We start from the raw sequence: 7,501 nt of genomic DNA on the forward strand, positions 1-7,501 counted from the left end.
GGGATGAATCCCACTTGGTCATGGTGTATGATCCTTTTGATGTATTTTTGAATTTGGTTTGCTAATATTTTGTTGAGTTTTTTGCATCTATGTTCATCATGGATAGTCTGTAATTTTCTTTTTTTGTGGTGCCTTTGCCTGGTTTTGGTATTAGGGTGATGCTGGCTTCATAGAATGAGTTTGAAAGTGTTCCTTCCTCTTCTATTTTTTTGAAAACTTTAAGGAGAATAGGTATTATGTCTTCTTTATATGTCTGATAAAATTCAGCAGTGAATCCATCTGGTCCAGGAGTTTTGTTCTTGGGTAGTTTTTTGATTACTGATTCAATTTCATTGCTGGTAATTGGTCTGTTTAGATTTTCTGTTTCTTCCTTGGTCAGTGGTGGAAGGTTGTATTTTCCTAGGAAGTTGTCCATTTCTTCTAGGTTTTCTAGCTTGTTAGCATATAGATTCTCATAGTATTCTCTAATGATTCTTTGTATTTCTGTGGAATCCGTTGTGATTTTTTTCCTTTCTGATTTCTGATTCTGTTTATGTGTGTAGATTCTCTTTTTCTCTTAATAAGTCAGGCTAGGGGTTTATCTATTTTGTTTATTTTCTAAAAGAACCAGCTCTTGGTTTCATTGATTTTTTAAAATTGTTTTATTCCTCTCAATTTTATTTATTTCTTCTCTGATCTTTATTATGTACCTCCTTCTGCTGACTTTGGGCTTCATTTGTTATTCTTTCCCCAGTTTCAATAATTGTGACCTTAGACTATTCATTTGGGATTGTTCTTCTGTCTTTAAATATGCCTGGATTGCTATATACTTTCCTCTTAGAACCACATTCGCTGCATCCCACAGAAGTTGGGGTTTTGTGCTGTTATTGTCATTTGTCTCCGTATATTGCTTGATCTCTGTTTTAATTTGGTCATTGATCCATTGATTATTTAGGAGCATGTTGTTAAGCCTCCATGTGTTTGTGAGCCTTTTTGCTTTCTTTGTACAATTTATTTCTAGTTATATACCTTTCAGATCTGAGAAGCTGGTTGAATTTCAGTCTTTTTGAATTTACTGAAGTTATATTTTTGTGGCCTAGTATGTGGTCTATTCTGGAAAGTGTTCCATGGGCACTTGAGAAGAATGTGTATCCTGCCGCTTTTGGGTGTAGAGTTCTATAGATGTCTATTAGGTCCATCTGTTCTAGTGTGTTGTTCAGTGCCTCTGTGTCCTTACTTATTTTCTGTCTGGTGGATCTGTCCTTTGGAGTGAGTGGTGTGTTGAAGTCTCCCAGAATGAATGCATTGCATTCTATTTCCTCCTTTAGTTCTGTTAGTATTTGTTTCACATATGTCAGTGCTCCTGTGTTGGGTGCATAAATATTTATAATGGTTATATCCTCTTGTTGGACTGAGCCCTTTATCATTATGTAATGTCCTTCTTTATCTCTTGTTACTTTCTTTGTTTTGAGGTCTATTTTGGATGATATAAGTACTGCAACACCTGTTTTTCTCCTCATGGTTTGCATGAAATATCTTCTTCCATTCCTTCACTTTTAGTCTGTGTATGTCTTTGGGTTTGAGGTGAGTCTTTTGTAAGCAGCATATAGATGTATCTTCCTTTTTTATCCATTCTATTACTGTGTGTATTTTGAGTATTGCATTCAGTCCATTTACATTTAGGGTGATTACCAATACATATGTACTTGTTGCCATTGCAGGCTTTGGATTTGTTGTTACCAAAGGTTCATGGGTAGCTTCTTTACTATTTAACCATCTAATTTAACTCTCTTAAGCTATTATAAACACAGTCTGATGATTCTTTATTTCTCTCCCTTCTTTTTCTTCCTCCTCCATTATTTATATTTTAGGTGTTTTATTCAGTACTCTTTTGTGTTTCCTTTGACTGTTTTTGTGGATAGTTGATTTTATTTTTTGCCTTTAGTTAGTATTTGGTTGGTCTGATTTCTTTGGTTTGATTTTATTTTCTCTGGTGACATTCATTTAGTGTTAGGTGTGCTTCCATCTAGAGCAGTCCCTTTAAAATACCCTGTAGAGGTGGTTTGTGGGAGGCAAATTCCCTCAACTTTTCCTTGTCGGGAAATTGTTTAATCCCTCCATCAAATTTAAATGATAATCATGCTGGATACAGTAGTCTTGGTTCGAGGCCCTTCTGTTTCATTGCATTAAATATATCATGCCGTTCTTTTCTGGCCTGTAAGGTTTCTGTTGAGAAGTCTTGTGATAGCTTGATGGGTTTTCCTTTGTAGGTAATCTTTTTTTTCTCTCTGGCTGCCTTTAATACTCTGTCCTTGTCTTTTATCTTTGCCATTTTAATTATTATATGTCTTGGTGTTGTTCTCCCTGGGTCCCTTGTGTTGGGAGATCTGTGGGCTTCTGTGATCTGAGAGACTATTTCGTTCCCAGCTTGGGGAAATTTTCTGCAATTATTTCTTCAGAGACACTTTTATACCTTTTTCTCTCTCTTCTTCTTCTGGTAATGAGAATATTATTCCTCTTGGATTGGTCACACAGTTCTCTTAGTATTCTTTCATTCCTTGAGATCCTGTTGTCTCTCTCTGCCTGAACTTCTCTGTGTTCCTGTTCTCTGATTTCTATTCCATTAACAGTCTTGTGCACCTCATCCAGTCTGCTCTTACACCCTTCTATCGATCATTTCATTTCTGTTATCTCCCTCCTGACTTCATCCCTTAGCTCTTGCATATTTCCCTGAAGTCCATCAGCTTTGTTATGACTTTTATTTTGAATTCTTTTCAGGAAGATTGGTTACATCTATCTTATCAGGCCCTCTTTCTGGGGTTGTCTGAGTGATTTTTGACTATACCAGATTCTTCTGCTTTTTCATGGTGATAGAAATGGTTGCAGGCAGGTTGCACATGTGTCAGCTGGGAGATCAAAGTCCCTTCCTGCTTATTGGTTGCCTTGCCCTTCTCCGCTGCCTGTGCCGGTTACCCACATACCGGGAGCAGACTCTGGCACAATCTCCTGAGCTGCCATGGGCGGGGCCACCCTTGGGCTAGCCTAGAGCACTGCAGGGAGTTGCAGCCATGCTGGGTGTGTTCTCCAGTGAGAACAGCTCCCCTTCATGCCTTCCAGACCTTGCTCCAGCTTCTGCTGCCTGTGCCCATTACCCGCATACCGGGAGCAGACTCTGGGACAATCTCCTGAGCTGCGGTGGGTTGGGGCCACTCTCGGCCTAGCCTAGAGTGTTGCAGGGAGTCACAGCCACACCGACTGGTTACTTCTGCAAGAACGGTGCCTCTTCGTGCATCCCAGATCTTGCTCTGGCTTCCGCTGCCTGTCCCAGGTAGCTGCGCACTGGGAGGAGACTCTGTGGTTGCTGTGGGTGGGTCCGCTTTCTGGCTGGTCTGCAGCTGTGGCGGGTCAGGTTGGTCTGTTTTTAGTGCTGGCCGGGTTGGAGTGGGAGACGAATGGTAGGCTGCTTTTCACCGTGAGGGGCTTCGGGGCTGCTTTACCCCTCAGAGGTAGTTTCTGAAGATTCCCAGCCTGCTGGGCTGAGTGTGCTGGGACTATTTTGTTCAGCTGTTGAGCCCTTGTCCCTTTAAGATTTTTAAAAAGTGCCCGCTTTTCTTTTGTCCCAGGGGAGCCTGCTGTGGGCACCCGCTCGCAGTCTCCATCTCAGACCCTGCCCTTCTGTTTCTCTAACATCCAGCACACCATGCAATGTGTGTCTGTGCTCCTGGTGCAGATTGCTAGGGCTGGTTATTTAGTAGTCCTGTGCTTCCACTCCCTCCCCACTCTGACTTCTTTCCTCCCACCGGTGAGCTGGGGTTGGGGGAGTGCTCAGGTTCCACTGGGTCGTGGCTTTGTATCTTACCCCCTTTGTGAGATGCTGAGTTCTCGCAGATGTAGATGTAGCCTGGCTTTTGTACTGTAACCTCCAGTCTCTTTTTTTAGGAATAGTTGTATTTTCAAAAATATATATGGTTTTGGGAGGAGATTTCTACTGCCCTACTCACGCTGCCATCTTGAGCTGGAAGTCCAGGTAGATTTTTCATACCTTATTTTATATAAAGCAAAACTGGTTAATACCATGAGCTGATGATTAGGTCAGTATTTAAAATTCATGTCCATACTTCTAGTTTATCCCAGATTTTGGTACTAGATTGTATGACACCCTTAATTTTCAGTGGCCTTTAATTATTATCTTTTTTTAATGTGTTGTCATTAGCATTTCTGTAAAAGATTGGGAGATACTGGGTATGTAAATGTTAACAAGACACTGAATGAGAAGTGTCATCTTCATGAATATTACAATAAGCACACAAAAGATTTTGTTTAATTAGTTGAGCACGATGTATAGCAATAAGGCTTTGTGATTTCTTGCCTTTTAAACTTATAAATTAACATTATTTTCTATTAGAGGATTAAAATATCATCTATGACAAGGAACACTATAAGCCTGCTTTGTATGTACTATAAATGTCTACCTTAAAATTATTTTTGAGGCAGCCACCTCAACTTTAATCTATCTGCCGATCTTGAGGAATATTGCTGTCAAAAATTATGATGAAGTGCCCCAAAGTGTACATATTCATGGCTGTTGCCTCATGTCTATCCTCAGGATTCATGACTACATCCCATACAGAAACTCAGGGGAAGAGATCCAAGAAAGTGAAACATAAGCCACACAGAGTACTTCCCCATCCTTAACAGGTGTTAAAAATATCAGCTTGTGAGTGATTGATATGCACAGGATGTCATAAAAGTGCAAGCCTTGGAAGGCCTTTTCTGATACACTGAAAATAGAAAAAGTGGGAAACCAGACTTCAAAATTCATGTGCTTGTTTTTCTGACATTTAAACTTTGGCCCTGGCCACTATTGATTAACAGTAGAACCACTAGACTCTTTATGGTATAAATAAATACATCTGTAGATGAGAGATCAAATGTTGCTTATCTGTTGATGAGTAGAGAATTCTACACTTTTAGTTATTTTTAGGAGTGCACTGAAGCAGTTTTTATGGGTTCCTCAGACCAATTGTGCCAGTCTCTTCTAAACTCTGTTCAATGACATCACAGTGGTAGCTTGAAACGGATTGTGTTGGTGGAATTTATGTCATGAGAATGGCAAATGTTACAGTTAGGGCTTTTTCCCTCCGAGAGCCAGTTGTTAAACATTTATTAGAACATTACAATTATTAGGGCCCTTTTTATGCTTTCTTTCCTGATGACTACATGATTATATTCAGTTTATTTGTGTCAAATTCCCCATCCTTCATTATAGTGATCAAGTCAGCAAATGATATTAGATTTGAATTTTCATAAATTTGCTTTTACATGAGCAGAAACCCATATTCAAGCAATGGCTTTGTGCCTTCTCTTTCATAATAAATTTTTTGTTGTGACTAGTAACTACAAAAAGGCAACTATAAGCTAGATTCTCTTTGATTTTATTTTTTTTTATCATTAATCTTTCCAAACAAAAAGAGGCACTCTTATTCCAGTTTTTTGGTAAGATTTAACATCAGTTAGAGGCTGAATGCCTCCAGTTACAATAACAATAGATTTCATTTCCTTTGTCCTAGCAAGTGCTTTATAAATGAGTGTCCCTGGCTTAGGGTCCTGCTTCCAGCTCTGCTTCATCATCCTGAATTGTGGGGCAGGTTCTCTGAGTGAACATCCTGAGAAGTAAAGAATCAGGAGCTCCAGGAAACTGTTGGCCTTGACTCTGCTGCCATCTCGATTTCTCTCGACCACCTCAGTATTTCTTTCTTCTTCCATTTTTCCAATTCTCTTCTCATCATCATCTGATTATTGTATTTATTCACTTGCTATATCTCAGACTTAAATTTTAAAAAAGAAACAGTTGATGGGAAAGATGACTACATAGTTATGTGGGTGATGTAGGTAAGGAAGCAATTTGTCAACTCTTGAAACTGATATTTTTTAAATGCATGTTCAATATTTATTTGAGCAAGAGGGATATCAGAACCTGTTAAGAATCCTTTGTTGTTTCAACATGAAAACCCTATTCCTGTCTATTCTGTGGAACCAATTTACATGTAGTTAGCTGTGAAAGGAACTGAGGATGTGGGGCTGGGTGAACTGGCACTGCATTTTCAAATTAATTCGATGACATTTTAATGTTCCTTAGAGAAGTGCTTTTCAATTTCTCATGTGTGTATCTGTCACCCAGGAATCTTGTTAAAATGAGATGCAGTAAATTCTGATTCAGTCAGTCTCAGGCAGGGCCTGAGATTCTGCATTCCTAACAAGTTCCCACATGACGCTGGTGCTGCTGGTCTAGGATCACACTTTGGTGGGGGGAGGTGTCACAACCCCTTTACTCTGGCTTGAATGGAAGGGACAACAGTCCTATATGAAGGGGGGGACAATAAGCTATTTTTTTTAAACTATTTTCTTTCTTTCTCTCTGTTTTTTTTTTACTTATGAAGACTTAACACTTTCTTGGGGATTGTGTGAGTGGTTTATTGGCCTCTCACATTAAGAAATTCCTTGCTTATTTTAGATATCTTGCCAAAAATGGTGGTTTATAATCTTAGGAGAGAATTCTGTGATTCTGTGATTTTAGAACTCACTTTTCAAAGTTGCTTCTTAAAACATGAGATGTGAAAGCCCTGATAGGTCTATACTTGTGACTGTTTTAAAAATGATAAGATTTTGATCTATTCAGTAGGAATCTCTGTAAAACACCTTCTTTTAAAAGGAATAATAAGGAATAATAAAGGACATTGGAACTGAAAAACATGAAACATAAAGCCCACCTGTGATGATTTATCCAGACACCCAGCTAGTGCTATTTCTGTAAGAATTGTTGTCATGATAATGGTGTAAATTTGCATCTTCATGTTGTAGGGCATTCTGGTTTATCAATATGGGATATAAAGCTGCCATGCATAAAGCTGATCTCCCACCCCACATGAAGTTTTCAGCTGTACAATTCTGAGTGAACCATGAACTGCCTACGATGTGTTCTTGCCAGGCACACATTAGATGCTCAATAAATATTTGTTGAATGGATTAAATCCAAAGGAGCTTCATATGCGTAACTTATATACAGCCTGCACAATTTACACAATGCCTGCTACAAAAACATGCTTCCAGAAATGATTCCTCCTATACTAACTGCTTCAGACCTGGAAGCTGAACAATGCTGTTTTGTTGGGCTGTATGGCCTAATGCCCACCTCCATCTGTAAAGCCACCCTCAACCATTTCAGCCAACATCGAGCTCTTCTTTTCCAAATAGCCGCAGCACTTATCTTTGTATTTCTGCTATTTGTTTGTTGAAAAGTTTGCATCTCCAAAAAAGAAAAAACCGGTGAAATTCTTAAAAGCAGAGACAATGTCTTATTATTCTGTGGGTTCCACTGCACTTAGCACAGAGCAGGTATTCGATAAAAAATTTATTAAATTGATTCCCTGGTTTGATATGTGATTGTTGATGGGCATTTACTCATTAGGTATCTCTGTCAGATATTTCAGGAAAGGTCCAACCTTTCCACACTCAACCAAAC

The 7,501-nt window shown here is 39.1% G+C and overlaps 1 long non-coding RNA gene across 1 annotated transcript in view; it reads left to right on the plus strand.

Moving 5' to 3' along the window:
* Window positions 1–7,044, plus strand: part of LOC118914024 (uncharacterized) — a 35,847-nt gene extending 28,803 nt beyond the window's left edge. The window contains exon 3 of the long non-coding RNA XR_005025446.2: window positions 4,586–7,044. This is a non-coding gene — a long non-coding RNA (uncharacterized LOC118914024). The remainder of the gene's footprint in view (window positions 1–4,585) is intronic.
* The last annotated feature ends 457 nt before the right edge of the window (window positions 7,045–7,501 follow it).

The sequence above is a fragment of the Manis pentadactyla genome, chromosome 3, assembly GCF_030020395.1.
Source record: "Manis pentadactyla isolate mManPen7 chromosome 3, mManPen7.hap1, whole genome shotgun sequence".
In the NCBI taxonomy this organism is placed as follows: Eukaryota; Metazoa; Chordata; class Mammalia; order Pholidota; family Manidae; genus Manis; species Manis pentadactyla.